Genomic DNA, 21066 nt, shown 5'->3' on the forward strand with positions numbered 1-21066 from the left:
AATGATCAAAAAGACACCAACAACAATGGATATCGTGCCTGCTACAACAAAGGGACCTAGATGACTAGACGATGCATTTAATTGTATTGAGAAAACGATCCTTACGTAGCTTCTTTACATACACATACGTTACATAACACCCATGCCGCTGCCAAACTAGTAGCAACGAGCTGGATCCTCTACTCCGTGGCAACAAATAAATTGGCGGGCCGAGCCGGGGGAAACTGCATCGCAACATATGACATGACGGACCGACCACGAGAGAGAATGTGCGCAGCGTCGTATACGCAGCAACAATTTCTGACGTGTGCGCGGAATGTGTTGCAGACCTGTCGCCAACATGTCTCACAGCACAATGCGTCGGTCACGTGATAAAATGCGGCAGCTGTTGCTCGCGCCGACGCGGGAGTATAAAGAAGCTAAAGTAGCCTTTCGCCCTGTAGGTTGAGATGAACTTTGGCCGCCTTGCGACCACGTCACACGCATGAGGGCCAATTAGTGGGCTAAAATCCACCTCCACCCTTGCTTAGTCTGTCACATTTTTTCAAACGTGTCACTCCCGTCCTCCGCCCCCAAAATTCGGCATCCGTCCGTCCATTGGTAACAACATCACACAGCGATAACATGGGACAAATAACATACGAATTCAATTGGCTTGGACTGACTCTTCCCCATTGGCTAATAAACCTGGTAACAACAGCCTCCATTAAATTAAAAAAATTTTTTTTTTAGTTTTCAAAATGTTTTTTATCGAACAGACTGCAAGAAAATTAATCATCTAGCTCTAAAGTGCGAATGCAAACAGGAGTCACTTTCGTTACATGCTCTCAAATATTGCTGCAATAACAGCTAAAGCTGAGATCTTTCCTCTTACTGAATACTTTGACAAAATCCAACTGAGCTCGTGGGGCAGTAACTCAATTGTGTATAGTGTTTTATGTTAATTTATTGGCTTTATTTATTTATATTTTTATTTTTATTTTATATATTTGTTAATATGTATTGATATATTTATTAATAGATGTATCACGGCCTCTTTTTTGTTTTTGTTTATTGTATTGTTTTTAAGGTGCTTTGTTACAGCTCTAGCTGTTGTGAAATGCGCTATATAAATAAAATTGTATTGTATTGTAGAGTTCAACTTGTTTCTCAGTCGCTCTTCAACAAGAGGAATGTCACAGCGTCTGTGTCAAGATTTCTGCAACTCATCGTAGTTCTGGGCTCCTCAGAGCTGCAGATACGGCACCCCGCTGCTCGAGATCGCGAGCCATCATGTCCAAAGAGTTGTTCTAGCGCGTGATTACGTCCATAATTAATTTGTGCGCGGGCAGCTCGAGCTGTTTTTATTTAGACGTCAAAAGTGCTGCTGCTGTTGAGCATCGGTGAAAAAAAGAAACTATACGCTTGACACGTCTAAACAAACATGATACGCGGCCAACTTTGGACCAACTGCACTAGCGTTGTACTTAATGTGCGGCTGGCTCAAAGCCAGCCTCACGTATCGCCACATCCATGTTGCGAGCGTTGTCGGTCACAACAGCGACTCCGTGATTTGGCCTCGGAAGTTCCCATTCGGTGACAGCTACTTTTAGGACATCTGCTATATTCACCCAGACTAAAAAACGCCGTCAAAAGAAAATAGATCTCGTGCTGTGCAGGGACAGGAAATCTCGTGGCGTTCTAATCCCGCGGGGTCTCGTAGCATGAGATCTCGTCCCATCCCAAATATATAAATGTGTATATATGTATATATCTTTTCGTACATCCATCCTTTATACTACTCAGTAGGGGGCCGCAGGTGTGCTGGAGCCATTCCTCACTGACTTTCGGCGAGAGGCGAGGTACTCCCTGGTACTCCCAATTATTTCCATGCTAACAAATGAAAAAATATACAGTATCGTGTTTACTTTTCTGGTGCTACGGCTGTCCAACAACAGTCACTTTGGTGTGTGTGTGTGTGCGTGTGTCTTTGTGAACGCTATCTAGCTCTTTCAAAGCAGCTTTTCTTGCTCCTGAAATGTCACAGGAAATACAGAAACACTCTCATTAAACATCTGATATGATATGGTAATGGCCCAAGGCACAAAGTGAGGCAAAGTAAACCCGTAGACCTTTCCTACATCCTTGAGAATCTGCCAGACAGCAAGAAAGCAAAACAGAGTGAGGCAAGCTGCAGCTATAAATAGAAACGTACTTTGTAGTTCTGCAGAGGAAGAATTTGAGGCAAGAAGTTAAAGAAATGAATTTTGTTAGAGTTGTATGGGTTGCACATGTGTTTATTTAAGTCGGCACATGCTTTGCCGTCATAGTTCATTAGTGCTTGAGAAAACTCTACTCTCAAACATGAACTTATATGAAAGGCATTATGAGGCTGCTTCAATTGGTCTTTTTCATGTTAGCATATTATTGCCATCTAGTGGATACTTTCTCACCGCATAGACTGTGCTCAACATAAATGAGGGCACTTAACAGATTTGTTAGACAATGTTGTTTACTTTCCAAAGCAGTATTTTCTGTGGAATCAGGGGCGGATCTACATGATGACCACCCATTGTCAGTCTCTGGCCACTGCCACACCTAGGGAAAACTTTTTGACGTGATTTTTCATTTTCACATGAATGCAGTATTTTTAACCCCCTTGATACCCTTATCAGAAGCTATTTATTTTAACTGCATATTTAAAGAATAATTGTACAATTGGTCAGAATTCAAATTCTGAAAGAATCTGTCTTAAGTAAAGAGCATTAAATTCTTAGAGTCAACATCAATTAAAATCTTTAATTTCACACCATAGCAAGCAAATAATAACATAGCCAAGAAGTCATTGTTTATCATGCCATCCACATTGATTGTTTCAGGAAATAAAATGGACACATATACCAATCTTGCCTAATATACATACACGGATAATCCTAAGTAAAAAGCAATATTGAGAGATTTTTGTGTCATTCTGCTTTTTAGATGTGATTTGAATGAATGAGCCTTTATCGCATTATGCAAAATGTTGTTGGCCATTGGTGACAATTGACTTTGAAAAAGCCACTCCTGGCCACCTTTCACTGAGTTGTTGTGTCACCCTGGCCACACCACTGAAGTAATTTTGGCTTCACCCCTGTGTGGCATACTATACCACATAATACTACTACAAAGGTGGTGTTGTGCTCAACTCAACTTTTTTATTTATATTGTGCTTTCACAACAGCTGCAGCTGTAACAAACCACATTTCAGAACACATGAAATAAAACATCATTTTTCTTGTGTGTCAGCTTTTGGAGATTGTTAGAAAGCCCACATTGTTTCGGTATTTGTGGTTATTAACGTTTAATAGTTTGGTGGAGTTTTTTTCTGTCCGAGTTTGAAATGTCCCACTGTGTATACGGTCACTGAATGCACATGTGATGTGTGAATATACACACGTGGGATAAAATAACGAGTAGCGTTGTCCCTTTCACCCAACATCAAAAACAGACAGCTGTTCACGTGTAACTCATGGTAACATGACAGAAATACTCAATTTTTTGTTAAAATAGTGTTAGCTATTAGCCAGAGACTAATAGCCACTGCAGTGCACAGGCTTTTTTCTTTCAAAAACAATGATGGCAGCTTTACCTATAGCCTCACGTCATTATACTGTCACATTGGAAACAGATTATGAAGAAATACATAGTAGGAGGAAATAATTTTACTCTCCATTTGTTATCTGTTCCTGCTTTGGTCGCCTGACCGTAGTCGAGAGGACACAGGGCCGGAGTCGCCTCTGGAGATTGCACCTGTCGTCCGTTTCCAAAGTCCACTCACTCACCCACTCACTCAAAATTGTCATCTAGATCTGGCTTTTACTCTTAAAACTTACCACTTCACCACTTTTCTAATTGATGAAAGACCATTACAGTATGTAGGATGGGGTTGATTTAGAGGTATTGGGGTGTTTTAATGTCAGAAAGCCATTTTGCAAAGCGTACCTAGTGAAGTGCATTCAGTGAACTCTGACAATAGAGGGCACCAATCTGCTTCAATCAACCCTGCATGAGCTCCACCAACCCAAAGTACTGTACAAACTTCAGCATCTGGACACCAGTACGCGCGCATGCACTGCAAATGATGAATCACATTAAAAATATGGGTAGGCTGTGGTGTGGCCAGTTACAGCTGTGCACATCTACGAGCCTGTGCAAGGCCCCTCTTTGTCCCAAGAGTCTGACACAAAAATGTCCAACAGCTGTTCAGAATATGTTTTATGGCCAAATAAATCCGATCAATAGCACATTGGAATTAAAATAAGAAATAATGTGATTCTAGCTGTTGGAATGATTGAACTTAACTAAGACATTTGCTTAAACGATACATAAACATTTACATGCAAGCCTGTCTTGTGCTCCGGATTTTTTCTCTCTCTCTCTCTCTCTCTCTCTCTCTCTCTCTCTCTAAAATAAAGAAAATTATAAAATAAAAACAACAGACTCAAACACACGCACAGCGTGGTGATCGGTGATGTAAAAACAAAATGGGGCACATGTCATTGCATCTGTGGGATCGAAAGGTATAGAACACTGTTTTATTTTTGATTTTTTTTATTCGGCTGCGTATCAGGAGTGCGGGACCTGCACATGATGCGGTACCGGTAAAGTCCGTTCTCGACGCCGTTTGGCTGTCTCGGACTGATTGGGACCTTACGGGTCGGCTAAATATGCAGACGGATACTTTGTGATGGTTAAGCGATGCCCAGCTCTGGTATTTGCATTTCATTACAATAGGAATTGTCTGCATTGCATGTTTGTAATGCACAAACGAGGTGCCACGTATTATAACCTTTCTGATGAAACCATCCGAAACGCTCTGTTCCTCTGGCTTTGTGCTGTATAAGCTTTATGTCACTGTGCACAATCTCTCTTGGCATTCCGTCTGTTCCTGACCGGTTTGTCTGTCCATCCCTGAAGGACGCCCGATTTGCTGACGTTAGACGATAGACAGGAAATTTCAAAAAGGGACTAAGCACAGACAGAAGTGGATTTTCGTCCGTCTGTGTCATCAATCACTAACCTGGTTAAGTCCGAACAGAGCTCACAGTCCATCATTGATGGATGCCCGTTTTGCTGATGAGAGACGGAAATGCGACCCAGGCTGCATTGACTGTATATGTACAGCAGGTGGCGGTATGCATCAAAGACAGAATCATGGGTTTCTCAGGTTGACTAAGAAGTGATAAAGAAGCTTTGAATACAGAGACAATTTTACAGAGAAGTTCTTGTGAATTAAGTATTACATTTCTATTTTTATTTTTGGAAAGAACCGAGAGTAGGGTTAGAGGTTTTGAAACGGTATAATGGCGCCCCCCACACTCCATTTCAGAAGGTGGCAGTAATACACCAAAAGTTGTTTTCCAACCACTAAAAGACAGAGGAGGAAGAAAAAGAAAATGAATTCAGAGAAAAAATTTTTTTTTATTGTAATAGTTACTTTATTTAAATTTTCACAAGGACTACGAAGCATTTTGATCCACCAGGATTGTACCTTTGGCAACAATGTGACACGGTATTCTGGTTAAGGTAAGCAAAATTTTAAAGTAAAACTTTTAAGAGTTAAAGTGGCAGCAGGCTCTTACAGTTCAATAGATTGTCAAATAAGTGTAGCCTACCTAGGTTGTGTGAAATGTCAAATTAATGCGAATGTAAAGCTTTTTGAGCAGCAAGCTGTACATGTAGTACATAGTGCACTCCATTTACCATTTTAATCAAATCTGTTCAGATAATGGATGATGTATGGATGGATTTTTCATCTGTTGGACCTTTTTTTTTAGCAATAGTAGTACTTTCCCTGAGAGATTGGACTGTATATTCGTGCAAATTGAGCAGGGTTGGTATTCAAGCAATGCGGCATCTTCCTGCAGGGATCTGTACGTGTGTCTACTGTGAAATTATCCAACATATGGTTTTATTTTTTCTGTTTCAATGCTCTAAAGTCAGATGAGGTGGGGGGGAGGCACAGTCGGGGAATATGGTACAAAACCAAAGTTAAAGGTTTGTTTTGAACATCGTTGTATGATATTGTCGTGACACAATTAGATTCATTACCTCATCGCTACTTATCCTTCACACTGCCACTGGAAACAGAAATGTAATTCAGTCGAACTGCAAGCGATCAGGAGATCAGGATTTCACGACGGTATGCACTGGTCTTCAAGGGAAATGTGGTTTTCCTTCAGGCAGAACACTACTGCTTTGGTCTATATAGCGCCATAATCAACAAAAACTGAAACTTCTTAATTTGGAGGAATTCCTTCAGTAATCAATATCTAAATAATGTCATGTGAGGATCGGGATTTGGACCCATTCGCAGATATGACACGGAAGTTGAAGTGTAAAAAGTATTCATCAAGAAAAATACAAAGTAACAACAGAGATCACGACTGAAGAGAGTTCGCATCCTCACTCCAAGAAGGTTTGACGTACTGCCAATTTGTCAGTGTGTAACTCAAAGATTTAAACTGTAAAACTTCAGGCCTATATGACATCATAGAGACATCACGTAAACAACCTTTCATAACAGATAACATTGGGGAACAATTTTCATCTGATTAAAACTCAAATTTGCATGCTGATTCAAAAATTGTAGTCAGGTTTTTTCTCGCATGTCAAGTTTTTTTCTCCTAGAGATAAGTGCAATTCCACTGATTAGCTGTAGTAAGACTTTATATTGGCTTGGACTCATCTACAGCTCATCTACACTCATTTGGCAACTTGTTTGTGCAGTCACAATTGAGTAGTGAGAGGTGTGTGCCGCTCCCAATAGGTCATTCCTATCAATATATGTAGACAAAAAACAAGCAGAGTATTAATTAAGAGTATTCGTGCTGGCTTTTCTCTTAATTAACCTTGGAACCATAGGCATACCGTTGTTGTGTTTTGTTTTAGGCTGTTTTTTTTTTTATGTTTTTATTTTTATGATTTCAAAGCTTGTAACTGTTCCATCTTAGTGTTTCATTTACATACAGACACATTCATTTCATGTTTTTTTTAATGAAAAAAGGGATTCTATAGTTACAAAATTTACGGTGATAGAGAAAAATTGAGATCGGTTCTGGGTTCTGCACCCAAAAACTTGTTATAAACAGCTGTCAGACGCAACTCAACAACATTTGTGATCCCTTTGTAAACACTAAACTGATTTATCCATCCATCCATTAGCTATACCGCTTATCCTCACAAGGGAGTGCTGGAGCCGATTCCAGCTGGCAATGGGCAGTAGGCGGGGGACACCCCGAATTGGTTGCCAGCCAATTAAACTGATTTAATTAAAAAAAAAAAACATATCCATCATTTAAAATGTGTATCAGTCTTGCATTTTTGAGTCAAAATTTGATAACATAAAATTATTTTAATATTCATTTGCAACTAAAGTTGTAACTACAATGTCTATTCATACCACCCCGATGAATAAACATAAACAGCAAACAGTGTGAATCGCAATGTGCTCCACTTTCTGCTCCATGTCATTGTTAGATTTTTGAAATAGCACACTATTGTAAATACTACTATGATACTACCACGATCAGAGCTGGACATCGTCTGTCTATAGCTGCTGGGCAGTATTTCCAGCTGACCCACGTGGTCTCAGTCTGTCCCTCGTCGGCGACAGCCAATCAGCGTCGAGAACATAATTTTTACGTCACAGGCCGCACAAGCAGACACGCCGCCAAATAAAGAAAAAATATTAAATATAAACAACAGACACATACACACGCACAGTGTGGTGATCTGTGTAATAAAAACAAAATGGGGCACGCTATTGCATCTGCGGGACCGAAAGGTAAAGGTATACAAACAACTGTTCATCTTTTTTTCATTGTTTAGCTGCGTGTCAGAAGTGGGGTAACTGCGTGAGATGTGGTACCAGTAAAGTCTGTTATCGATGCCATTTGGCTGACTCAGACCGGACCAGCGGGTCTGAAATATAGACGGGAACTCATAGAAAAGCATAAAGCATAGACGAAGGCCCACCTCTGACTACGATATGCAACTCTAAACACAAATGTATTTGTAGGCTACATTCTATAATGAGATTCTGTTGCTAATGATCTCCAAGTATGCACTATTTTAACAATGTCAACTTGGTACAGTTGTTTTGATACCTAAAATGTGTGTGTGTGTGGGGGCGGGGGTTCTGCAGTTTCAGCAGACCACACCTGGGTCACATTAGCTCAGACTTGCAGGGAGTGTGTTAATGGACATTTAATAGACTCTGAAATTACTTATCACAGTCACACTGTACGTGTGTGTGTTCAATGTTTATGTGTGTGTTCATGTCTTATGGCTTTATAGACATTATTGCCAGGGGCAGAGCTAGAACTTTGTCGGTTGGATGGCAACATGAGGACACTTGCATCACGGCTCAGATTCAGAAAACAGGTCAGCCGTGATTGGTCGTTGTGAGCAGTTGTGATGTCATTTTCAGTCGACAGTAGACAAAATGGCCGCCCAAGAGATGGCTAAAAACGAGTGCATTTTGCTGCTTAACTTATATTCCACAAACGCAAAATTAATCGGAATGCCATGTTTTCAACTAGTTGGCCTGCTGGGTACATATTCTTGAATAAAAAAATGTTTGGGTTGAATTCCACTTTTAGGCATGACTCATGTCATAGCTATCTATGCCTTTTAATGGTTGGTAGCAGTTGTAATAACAAGAAACCAGGTTTACCTGAAATCTTGACTATTTTCCGAAAATAAAATAAGGCTGCATGCCAGTCTTTCCCCCACCATCATTCAAGACAGCCTAACATGCATGCTGTCAACACTGCCTGGAATTGAACAGCAGAAGGCCAGGTGAGCTACCTCATTTTGAGTGATTTGAAGTTTTGCAAGTTTTTGTTTTGATGCACTGGACCAAACTGTAGATACGTGGTAAGTATAACATTCATGACAGTGATGTATAAATGATACATTGATGACTTAAATACACTCAATACATACACTATATGAAATTGTAGATTTGCGTACAGCATTGTCAGCAGAGATGTGCGGTCAGGCTAGGCAAGTGAGGCACTGCTGGACCCTGCTGACCCTTTTCTGCATGTGAAGAGGTGAAGAAAATAAAGGAAAAAAACTTGTAGTGAAAGGTATGTTCCACATTAGTTCAATAGTCCATGCTTTCCTTTGATTTTCTTTTTCAATCCAATAATTATCATTGATTTTATCATTAAAATAGCTGAATGTGCTTATTTCCTGTTCAAATACAGGGGCAGGAAGTGAGTTACCATGCACACATCCATTGCTGACTCAGGTAGCTGGCACTTGTACTCACACAAGAAACATTGCTGTTTGTCGTTCTTTTTATAATAAACATGATTTATCACATATATAATGGAAATGCTAACGTTCAACAGTCTGCCTAACAGAGCTGGACAATTTACTAAAAAATTGCGGTCCGTTTATCGCCTTCCGCCTACAGCCAGGGTACCCTTCCGCCGTCCGTTTATCCGCCATTTTGTCCAGCCGGACCAAATCCTAATCGCCTATAGGCCGGTCGGTCTATCATTTTAAAAGGGCTTCCGTTAGCGTTTCCGACTACCAACTTTGACAAACTACCACTATCTATGTTGAAAAATGTGATATTTACTCCATAGAACAATTTTGAACTGGAAATGTAAATGTATGTACCTGAGTAGATTCTTTCCTAACATGGCAGTAACTTTGCTGATTAAAATGGAGCAGAACAAAGAGAAAATAAACAGTATTTATTTATCTTCATTTCTCCTCTGTTTGAAATCACAAGTCACTTTAATCATCTTCACTGAAACCCATGAAGTCATCTTCTATTTTGAAAAATTAGATGCAGTATTTACTACATTTACAGAACGATTTTGAACTGTAAATGTATATGTATGTACCTGAACAGATTCTTTCCTAACTGTGTCTTTTAACACGGCAGCAACTTTGCTGATTAAAACGGAGAAAATGAACAGTACTTATTGTCATTTCACTGCCCGCTGACACTCTTGTTTGTCAGTTAATGTCCACCTTTTATTGTTCTACTACATACGACATACCACCTAATGAAATAACCTAGTGCAACTCCTCCACCTGCAGTCACATCCTGTTAATGGAAAATGTATTGTATTGAATTGTATTGTACAGTGGTACCTCTACTTACAAACGTCTCTTCATACGAAATTTTCAAGTTACGAAATGCCTCAACGGGAAAATATTGCCTCTTGTTACGAAAGAAATTTCAGGATACGAAAGGTAAAAATACAGTATGGGCTGCTACTCGCAGCTCCAGAGTTTCCAGAACGCAACATACTCATAGCTGCTCTGCCATTGGCTATTACCTAGCATCTTCTTGGCATCCCATTCACTAAGAGGGACCTCTACCGTATGTGTGTAAATAGACAGGTAGAAGGATATGTCTATGCGGCGTCCTCGTCATTCGCCCCTCCGGCCATGAGGTGTTCCGATAGTTTTACGTGAATTAGAAACGAGGAAAAGAAATAAAAGAGAAAATATTTTTTTTGTCCATACAAACAAAGCTAGAAATGATAGCAAAGTATGAAAAAGGGATGCGAAGGGCTGGGCCGATAATTCGATATCGATATGTATCGCGATTGACACGTGATCGATACCAATAGAAAATGCCTTCGATAAAACGTTCAATTGAATGAAGGCTAATATTTGTGTCAACATCTGCTTTGGGGTAGACCTAATGCAAATAAGCATTTACAATGCACTAATGGAGGACAAACTGCACATTACACTGCATAACGATGTACAAAAAACAGTTAACTGTTTAAAGAAAAGGTTTAAAACAAAATCAATAATCATCAATATTGCCTAAGCACATTATCTTTAAAATGGAGTTTATTTAATCTTTATATCGACCCGTTTATTTCACTCTTTCATAGTTACAATGACCTCTTATTAAAGGTTAAGTATTATGTTAAAATAAAACAACCTAAATGTATTTTTCTTCGGGTCATTATTTTCAATAGTTTAGAAAAGAAAAAAAATCAATATATATCGATATCGCCTAATATGAAACACTTATATCGTGATATACTTTTTAGTCATATCGCCCAGCCCTATAGATGCTTTTGGTTGATCTCGCCAAAGAATATGACCGTAATGTATCTACAGTCGCCACGTTATTAAATCAGTTCTTAATTACCAGGCAAAAACCACTTCTGAGAGAAAACATGAACCAAAGAGGGCAAAAAGCGATGAGGACAGCAATTAAAAGGTAAACGACCATCATTTTTATTCTTTACTCTATTCTTTGTTTTTGACATTATGCACAACTCTCATTTATTGTGCAATAATCTAATTGTAACATGTATTTGTGACATGTTTTGATGCATTTACATGGAAAACGTGTCTCTACTTAAAAAAATGTTCTACTTAAGAAATTTCTTCCAGAACTAATTAATTTTGTAAGTAGAGGTAACACTGTAATTCTGGTTAGAGCGCCCCTAACAGTGGAAGAAAAATCCACAGAATAGCCGCACTGGACTATAAGGCACATCGTTCAAAACCTAGGACAAAAGTAGCGGCTTATTGTCCAGAAAATACAGTATATTTTTTGCAAGATATAGGTCTCTGGCTTCACTGCCTAATTTATCCTTTTAAAAGCCTGTCGATTTCTTGCATTTTTAACATGTTTTTGGATCGACAAATACACAGACTTTAACGTACGCTCATTCACTGTAGCTCCCAACATAGCGGATGATGACGCGATGCAGGGGCCCTATTGAGGTGAATGTTTTTGGTTCCAATAAATTCATTAAAACTCATTAAATTATTTACCAATTTTGACACGGATTGGTTTGTTAGAAACATCAGACATTCTGTTATGATGTGGGTAATTTTATAATCGGGGCTTTCATAACATTAAATATAAAGGGAAGACCTTTTTTATTTATTAAAAAAAAAGAGCAAGAAAGAAAAAAAAACACCAACTCAACAACAATGAATTTGACCTGATAATAAATGTTCTTTTGTTCATCAAGCTGTCACATTGTTGAACAGTGTGGAATGGAGTGAAACATAATTAAAAGCTTTGAAAACAATTTACTTACTAACTTGAAACATATGTTTCAAAAAAGGTCAGAATTTAAGTATAAGCTAATCTTCTATTTTGGTTTGGGGCTCTATTTTTTACATCTGACTCCAGAGGAGTAGTGCCTCACCAGTCATGAACCTCAACGCATGTCACTGATTATATCAGGCCAAAGCCCTTTTGGTCCTCTTCAGGAAATAGGAACGTTGCTCACAGTGGGACCATTGTGTAATTTTTTCTATTCTCTTTTTTGGAAAAATAGTTGCAAGAGGGTTTGGAAAAGGCGCTAAATATAGCAAAAAGCTCACCAAGTTTGCAACACCGCAGACAAGACTATTGCTCGCTACCTCGCTTGTATTTGCATCCACACATGTGCACGTATTACAAGCACAACTTTCAACATTACCTACTTACCTTGACTTCATGGTCACTGTGAGGCTTGGTCAGAGACTGTGGGTGGCCGGAGGTCATGCTGGTTGCCAGTCAATCGCAGGGCATAATAATAATAATCATAATAATAATCATCATCATCATCTATCAATCATCATGTATGGTTCTTGTCTATAGTTGTGCAACTGTGCACGTGAGTGCAAATGTTTCTTGTTGTTTGTACCCTGCAAATGGCTGCCAAACAGTCCGTAGTGTATACCGCCTCTCGCCCAAAGTCATCTTAGTATTTCCCTGCTCACCTGCTATGGGACCCTAATTAGGACAAGCCCAAAAGAATGTGGATAGATGGATGCACCAGTCCCCCCTCCCCCAAAAAACAATCCCTGTCTTATGTGATATGAGCAAAAATTAAATTAAAAAAAAAAAAACCCATCTCTGCACTGTGTAGCCTCTGCTGGCTGTGAGGGTAGATCTGTTACCAAAGTAACAACTCAGTGATGTAAACACTGGCTGTAGGAGGAACAAATAATGTGTCCCTCTCCAAAGGACAGTTTACATGATGAAAAGGCTCTGACGCAGTTTTTGCAAATTGTCGGCAATGGAAAAAAATCAAGACACTAATAGGTGACCGTGGCTGATCTGCCAAACAGCGTCAAAGATATCTCAAGGCACAAAATATCCTCTACTGTGAGCATCTGTCATACATGACCTGACATTTTTACAGCACAGTGTTGCGTATGAAGTTGATTAAGAAGCATTAAACAGGGAACACATTTACATTATATTTCCCAGCAACAGGCACACATCCCTGTTAGAAATGTGCAACCTGCAGTCCTTGTACGTACAGTACAACATAATTGTTCAAAGTAGTTCATGTTTGAGGAAAAAGGGGTGGGGGGATTCAACTAGTTTACTGGCTGTGATACTTTGCTAAAGAGGATAGAAGACAACCGTAATAATTGATACACTGCATTAACTCAATGGCCACAATAAAAAAAATAAGAATGCCCTCACAATTCATTCAGTTTTTTTCAACATAATGGAATATACAGTATTTTTTTTTTTAATGTTATAACGCTTTTAATGTCTCTTCCTGCTTTCTTCCATAACTGGTAAGTTCTAAAAATGTGTGGATCTTAACATTGTCACTTCATTGTTTATTGTCATGTCACGTCACTTAAAGTCCCATAATTTATATTCAAGAATGTGGGGTGTCTAAAAAAAGGCTTTTTTTTAAATTGTATTTATTTAAAAAAGTGTATTTACTGTGTCACATGCCCAAAAAAGCAACATCACTCTACTGTCCAATACATAATACATAATACACAAAGATACAACATGTTCAAAAGTCGCACGATCAGACTTCTCAGTCTTATGCTGTGATTATTTAAAGTAAATCATTCTCCATTCAGTACCCTACAAAGCAACATTAACTCGGTAAGCGAAATGTGATAGGGCCTTTCTGGGATCAGAAAAGGTCAGTTATACTCAGAGGAGTGTGGCCAGAAGCCACACTGCACTTACTTAGCACAGCACAGTGCCCTGTCAACCAAACCATTCATTGTGTACAAGTATGTATGGCGGGCGGCGCACCAGGTGGGCGCTTGCAGCACGGCAGGCACACCCAAATTGAAAATGTTTACCTTTACTGCGTGTTTTGCTGTGGTCTGCACATGCGTACGGGGACTTGTTTCCATGCCAACGATGCATAGGCAGCCTGTTGTTAGGTAACTAAGTTCACAGCTGCATGAGCAATTTTCTGTTTTCAAGGGCACTTTGCTAGATACAAAAATGGTGTGTTCCCCAGTTGGCTGCTAAAAGAAAGGTCAACAGTGAAAATCAGCAATTCAAAGAAGAATGGACAGAATTCATGCTGACAGTCATTCTCCCTCCAATCATTACAAGACCTAATATGCCAAAAGACCATCGCTAGAATGACAATTTCCAATTTGAAACGGAATTGTGAGACAAAGTATAACTACTCTGTAGTGACATTTCTGAAAAATTCCGAGGTAAGAATAAGAAAAATAGATGCACTGAAATCGCAATATCAAGCTGGAAGCAGGATTCTTCTGAATTCTTCTTATTCTGAAAATATGACTAAACCATTATTTTAAAAGGGTGAAGAATGGACCTTTGACTCCTTGAAAAAAAAAATGGTGGCTCTTAAAGATTGGCTGGATGCAATGTAACCAATGAAAACTAATTGAAAGGGGCACTGACTACTTTCTGGAGGCACTGTATCAGCTGGACAGGTCATCCCATGCAGGCATTTCTTGTAGTGGTTTGGACCTAACTCGTGCATATGGAGCCTGTATATGTGTGTGCGTGTGCGTGCGTGTGTGTCTCATGACATGAGGCAGTGGGAGTGTCAACTGAGGAGTCAAGCTTGGATTCCAGCTGCATTCCAGAGTGTGAAAAAGACACAAGATGGATTTGTCAACCCCCTCCTCTTCCTTTTTGTTTTCTTCTTTCTTTATTTTCCTTTCTTTCTTTTCCTCTCTTTCTTTCTTTCTTTCTTTCTTTCTTTCTTTCTTTCTTTGTTTCTCTCTTTCTTTGTTTCTTTGTTTCTTTCTTTCTTTCTTTCTTTCTTTTTTTTACCTGCACAAACACAGATGAAGGTTGTGTTAAACTATTGATAACTGTGTGTGTGCTTACACTTGGCCAATGCATGTGGAGTATGTTCAATATTAACATTTTATAATGTAATATCTTACCCATATTTGGTGTTGTGTTCCTTTTTATGCGGTTTGGACCAGTTTCTACTCAACTTCTTAGATTTAAACTGTTGAGTCTCCCACAAAGTTGCCTCCAAGGATTCAATTAGAAGTGAAAGTGAAAACACCTCAACGAAAAGCTGCATTGACTTCAAGTTAAAGTGCTCAAGTGCTGTGATGTTGTTGGGGTACAGTGTGGCTGTACATGTTGGTTGTCTCTCACTCACATTATCTGTTGTGAGCATGAACAGCATTCCCAGAAGGTCTCTGTGTTTACAATGCAGTATAAATATTTGAAACAACAAAAATTCAAGTTTGATATGCTGGATACATGTCTTACCCTTTGCAGACGTAAAGGTACGAAAACACAGTTAGCTTTGCTGCAGAGGTTTGTCAGACTATACACAACACAATCACATTACATCACTCATTGAGCATCTTATTTGGTTGTTCACTCCGTTCCTGCATCGCCTGGGAGCCTGCACCAGCTGTTACTGCAGCTCACTCGACAGTCCATCAAAAGTTTGGATGTCGGGCACTATGCAGAGTAGCATCAAGACCGACAGTTAGAACATGTAATTGTGGCTCAAACTGGTGATCATGTGACATATACCATATTCAGTTAATGATTCAGTCACCCAAGCGCCTCTGTTTTACTGCTACCTCAAATTAAAAATAAATAAATAGCTAAAAGGGATAAAACACATCCCATATAATTTAGCAATTCAATCTGAAGCTCTGAAATTCATGTGTCTATTGCCGAGTGCACAGTGAAGTGGAGTTATGCAGAGTTGACAAATCTGGGAGAGAAGTTTTGTTGGTATGAGTATGTTTATTTTCAGCATTAATGGGTGGGTTACATAATGAAAATTGTCGATGTGAATTTTTAAGTGTGGGTATTGAACTTGATACTTTTGCTGTAGGTTATATGTCTGATGGTTACCGGTATATAATGGTTAGCACATTTGTCTAAGTGCAGAGGTTGCGGGCTCAAAGCCGAGCTCCGGCCATCCTGTGTGGAGTTTGCATGTTCTCCCTGGGGGGATTTCGCCGGGTACTCCGGTTTCCTCCCTCATTCCAAAAACATACATGGTAATGTACTGTCAACTCTAATATGTCCAAAGGCATGTGCGTGAATGGTTGTTCATCTATTTGTGTTGAAGCAAAGACATAGCATCACTGCGTCACACTTTGACACTCCTGACTGTGAGCCTGCATGGTTTCCCCATTGCTTCGTAGGTTGAGGCCAGCGTATGAAGATGCGGCGGTCGGGGAGGGCTCCGTATGCCACGCATGTGTTTGTGTACACAGAGCTGGGCATTCCATCTGTGTCACAGACCAGCTCGTCTATCCGCCTATGACAGACGCCTGTTTTGCTGACGGTTGACGAATGGCTGGTAAAATTTAAAAATAGACGGATTAACCATAGTCGGAAGCCCATGTATTTAATTCGTCTTTCATCTGTAGTCGGTCTTTAGTCTATTTTTCGTGGCGAGGCTTCAATGGCCGCGGCGAGCGCAGCAAGGAACAATAGTGATTTGCTGTTGCTTGGGGGACAGATTTGAGTGAGTATAGCTAATATATACACAACACTATACTGAAGGCTGATTTGTATAGTGCAGAAGGCTCCTCTTGCTCCATGCTTTCTCCCGCACTCACCATTTTTCTTCTATATTTGTTTTGATTTATTTCTTCTTAAAACAACAAATGTGGCGGTCGCTTGGTCTCAGGCGTTGACTCACACAAACCCCCCCATCAGACGTATTCATCGTATGACTGCGTGCACCGAACCGTGAAGCCCCTACCGAGATGGTTCAGGAAAAAAAGTATATATATATATATATATATATATATATATATATATATATATATATACAACTCCTTCCAAAAGTATTGGAACAGTGAAGCCAATTCCTTTATTTTTATTGTTGAGTGAAAGCATCTGGGTTTGATATGAAAAGGTATGACACAAGAGAGCATTTCAGCTTTTATTTCCAGGTATACACATCTGGAGCAATCGGGAAGCTCAGAGAAGATGGAAAATGAACCAGAGCCATTGCACAAACATTGTCCAAAGCCAGCACAGTCATTTGCAATGCCCTGAAGAAGGAAGAAACCACTGGTGTGCTAAATAACAGACAGAGAACAGGTAGATGAAGGGAAGCAACAGCAGTTGATGACAGAAACATTGTGAGAGCTGTAAAGAAGTCTCCAAAACAACTGTTAGTGACATCAGCAACAAGCCCCAAAGGGAAATAAGTCTTCATGAAAAACAAAACAAAAAACAAAACGCACAAAGGCTATAGCAGAGTATGCAAACCATTCATTATTGGGGTCAAAGTGTCCCTTTTGAGACAAAGTGGTGGAAAAGCTACAGATTCAAGAAAAAAACAGAACTGCTCATGATCACAAATGTGCTGTCCAGGCACATGTGTGAAACACAGTGTAGATCATGTCATGGCTCGGGCTTGCTTGGCTTCTTTTGGGACAGACTCATTAATCTTCGCTGATGTCCCACGTATTGGCAAAATAAAACCAAAATTCTACACCAATGTTGTGTCGACCAATTTTTTAAAAAGATGCAACTAATAATGGATTGGGATATCCTTCATGATGCAGCACGTTGACCCGAACACTGACAAAACAACAAAAGACTTCCCCTTAAGATTGGCTAGTCAACTCTCCAGACTTAAACCCTGCAGCATACAGTTTACCTGCAAAAGCAGAAGCTTAAGGGAGTAACACTGAAAACAAACAACAACTTAGAGAGGCTGCAGTGAAAATCTGGAAAAGAAGAACAAGAAGCTTTAATGCTGTGAATGGGTCAGAGGCTTTATGCAATTATTGCACTTTAGTTAAGATGAGATGCAGATGTAAATTGCTGGTCTCAAAATCATCAAACCCAAATGTTTGTACAATACTTTCGTTTTAACAGCTCGTAATGATTCTAAAACCAAAAGTGAAAAGCCAAACGCGGGCCGTGCATTTGGTACCCGGGCATTCACTTACCCAACTTGCACCTCTTTAATACCACCGCCAACATATCACAATTATAGGAATACTATTATTATTATTATTATACTATTATTATAGGGATAATCAATACTATAAAAAGAAATACAATATTACAACACCCAACTGTGCAACTGTACATCACATTATCTGGAGAAATTAAGAATCAATATGACAAAGCCTAAAACAAAATTGTCACAGTAAAATACATCATACTCACCAGATCACTCATCGGAGGAAGGAAGAATGCTGATATTATCGAGTGAGTGGATGAATTTGAAATCTGATTAACATGATCGGCCACAGCAAAAAAATCTGCAGAAGTGGGGGACTCGAGTCACATGTCTTGGACTCGCGTTGACTTAAGTCGCTGATAGACGCTCGTCACAGGTGAAGAAAAAAGGATCTGCTCTAGCACCGATACAATGTTCCACCGTCATTGCAAGGTAGTAAGGACACATATACAGCTGCTGGGCCGTAAGTTTGGCTATAACTGAGCAGGATTTCATGACTTGACATACGGTTTGCTTTAACCAAATAAAAATTCGACTTGTATTTGATGACTTAGGTCTGCAGATTAGATTGACAGCACACAGAGGCGGAAATTTGATTGGACACAAAATCTAACATCCACAAACACCTATCAGAAGCAGTACAACCAAGAGAAAAGTTTTGAAATAAAGAAAATAGGCTATTGGGAGTAAATTTCATGGAACAAATGTGTGAATGTAGGTCAGTGCTTCTGAGAGTGTTTAGGTCAGCAAAGAAGGCCTTGCTTGCACGGACCTTTTTTTTCCAGACAGAAAAAGGTCATACAGGGAAATTGTGAGACCCATGAAAATAAATTAAATGATCAATGTATGTGTTTCTTTCCAATATATCAAACAAGGATCCTACATACTTTCTCAAACGCACACATACAGTATATATACGCCTGCACACACCGCCCCCAACACACACGCACACACATTCCCCAGTTGTGAGGTCATCCACCGTAGCTTTGTTCAGCGTCTGCTGTACTGTACGTTCTTTTACGTGCTCACACTCTTTTTTTTCCCCCACGATCTCCTTCAGATTGTGATGAACTAGTGCAATTTTGCAATTTGAACTGCGATTTTGAAGGTAAACAGAGAACAGTTATTGTGACTAAATCCCCAGTACGGTTGAACCTTTCTGCTTTGCTGTTGTGTCAGAAGGAGGTGGAAAATAATCCAATTCATGTTTTCGGCTGTCTTTCTCAAACGAGATCCTCCCATGTCCAGTCCTGTTTTTTTCATGAGCCTCCACACCCTTTGTCTTCTCTGCGAGGGAGGCAAGCTGGTCCTGCGTGACGCAACGCTGGTAAATGCCTCTAGTGTGCGCTTCAAACATCTATTTTGCAAATGTTTATTAAACACATCAAAGTCTCTCTTTCTCTGTTGCCCAGTGGAGCATCTTCAAGCACGTCATATGGCATAGTTTCCACTCCAATTGTGATGTCATGCAGCATCTTGGCGTTCATAATTCAGAAGGTCGTGATCACGCAACATACGGTAGCGTTTTGCAACTCAGTCTGGACCTGTGTATGAAAGAGTTGTCAAAGCATATGACAAAAAGGAGCAGAATCCTACACCGCATATGGGCTGCATGTCCATACTTCACATGCCTCCCCTTCTTCCTACACAGCTTCTGGGTCACATTGGAAACACCATTTTAGGAGCTCCTCCCACTCAAGTATTTAACAACAGCCTTCTGCCTCGCAAATGAACTTCAGCGACTTAAGGCAAACAGGAAAAAAAACTGTGTAAATTTCCTCTTGATCATCCTCAAGAATGTCTGACTTCATTTTGTCTAGACGATGCCTATTTATTACATTTTTGTTTTTCCCATTCTTTCAGTTTGACTTTGGTGCACTTTGCTCCTGTGTTGCGCAATAATACAAGGACAAATACATCAAGCTAAGATGTGTTTTTCCAGTGGGTCATCAAAATGCACAATGAAATAAAATGCTTGGTCCAAACAAGGCCACAAGTGCATGCTAAGTCGAAATGTTATGTGACATTACCATATGTTTGCGCAGGCCCCTTGACTGTTTAACACTTATCTCAGTATTCTATCTCTATAGATATCAGTGTATAGAAACTGTTCTGCTACAAACTTCTTGCCATTCTTTAAATGGTTGTGGTACTATCTGATAAGGAGGAATTTGGCATCACTTCTTCTTTTTCGAATGCTGAATGGGCGCTTCTCCATGTTGAAACTCCCCTTAGCCACAGTGTCCTAAATGTAATGTCTCCGTTTGCTTTGCTCATTCTGTTTTTACAAGCTTTTACAGCCTGCAGAGGCTTTTGACAGATTGCCCAACATCGGTTCCACATCAACAATTGCATAAACCAAGCAATGTGCTCCTTTCAGTCTTCCAGTTGTCTGCTTCTCTCATGAGCCTTTCCAAGACTATATTTAAAAGGAGGCGTTTAAAAAAATAGCCATAATTAACATACTACTACTACTACTACTACTAATAATAATAATAATAATAATAATAATAATAATAATAATAATAATAATAATAATAATAATAATAATAATAATGAGAAGAAGAAGGAGACAGTCAATTTTCTTAATATAAATTCATCTTATATGTGGGGAAATATATACTTTCGCAATATGTTTGAATTGAAAAAAAGATGGGAGTGCTGTACAATGTATTGTACAGATTTATTAATAATGTATTGTTTGGAAAATCACTCCCATGCCAACCGGAGCAGTAATTCAAGTTCTGGACCATATATATTTAAATCAAAATTTCCCTGTATGGGTTTATGCAACATAAAGATTTTGCGAGCTTCCCGCCCCTTGGTCACTGCTACATTTATCAGTGTCAAACACGGAGAAGTATGAAAGGGAACGTAATTTGAT

General features: G+C 39.5%; 1 protein-coding gene across 1 annotated transcript in view; it reads left to right on the forward strand.

The window, feature by feature from the left end:
• LOC147152580 (rho GTPase-activating protein 6-like) overlaps positions 1-21066 on the forward strand; it is a 79717-nt gene that overhangs the window by 14050 nt on the left and 44601 nt on the right. The window lies entirely within an intron of this gene.

Source organism: Filicampus tigris, chromosome 1 (assembly GCF_054856515.1).
Source record: "Filicampus tigris isolate MCC_2025a chromosome 1, RoL_Ftig_1.0, whole genome shotgun sequence".
In the NCBI taxonomy this organism is placed as follows: Eukaryota; Metazoa; Chordata; class Actinopteri; order Syngnathiformes; family Syngnathidae; genus Filicampus; species Filicampus tigris.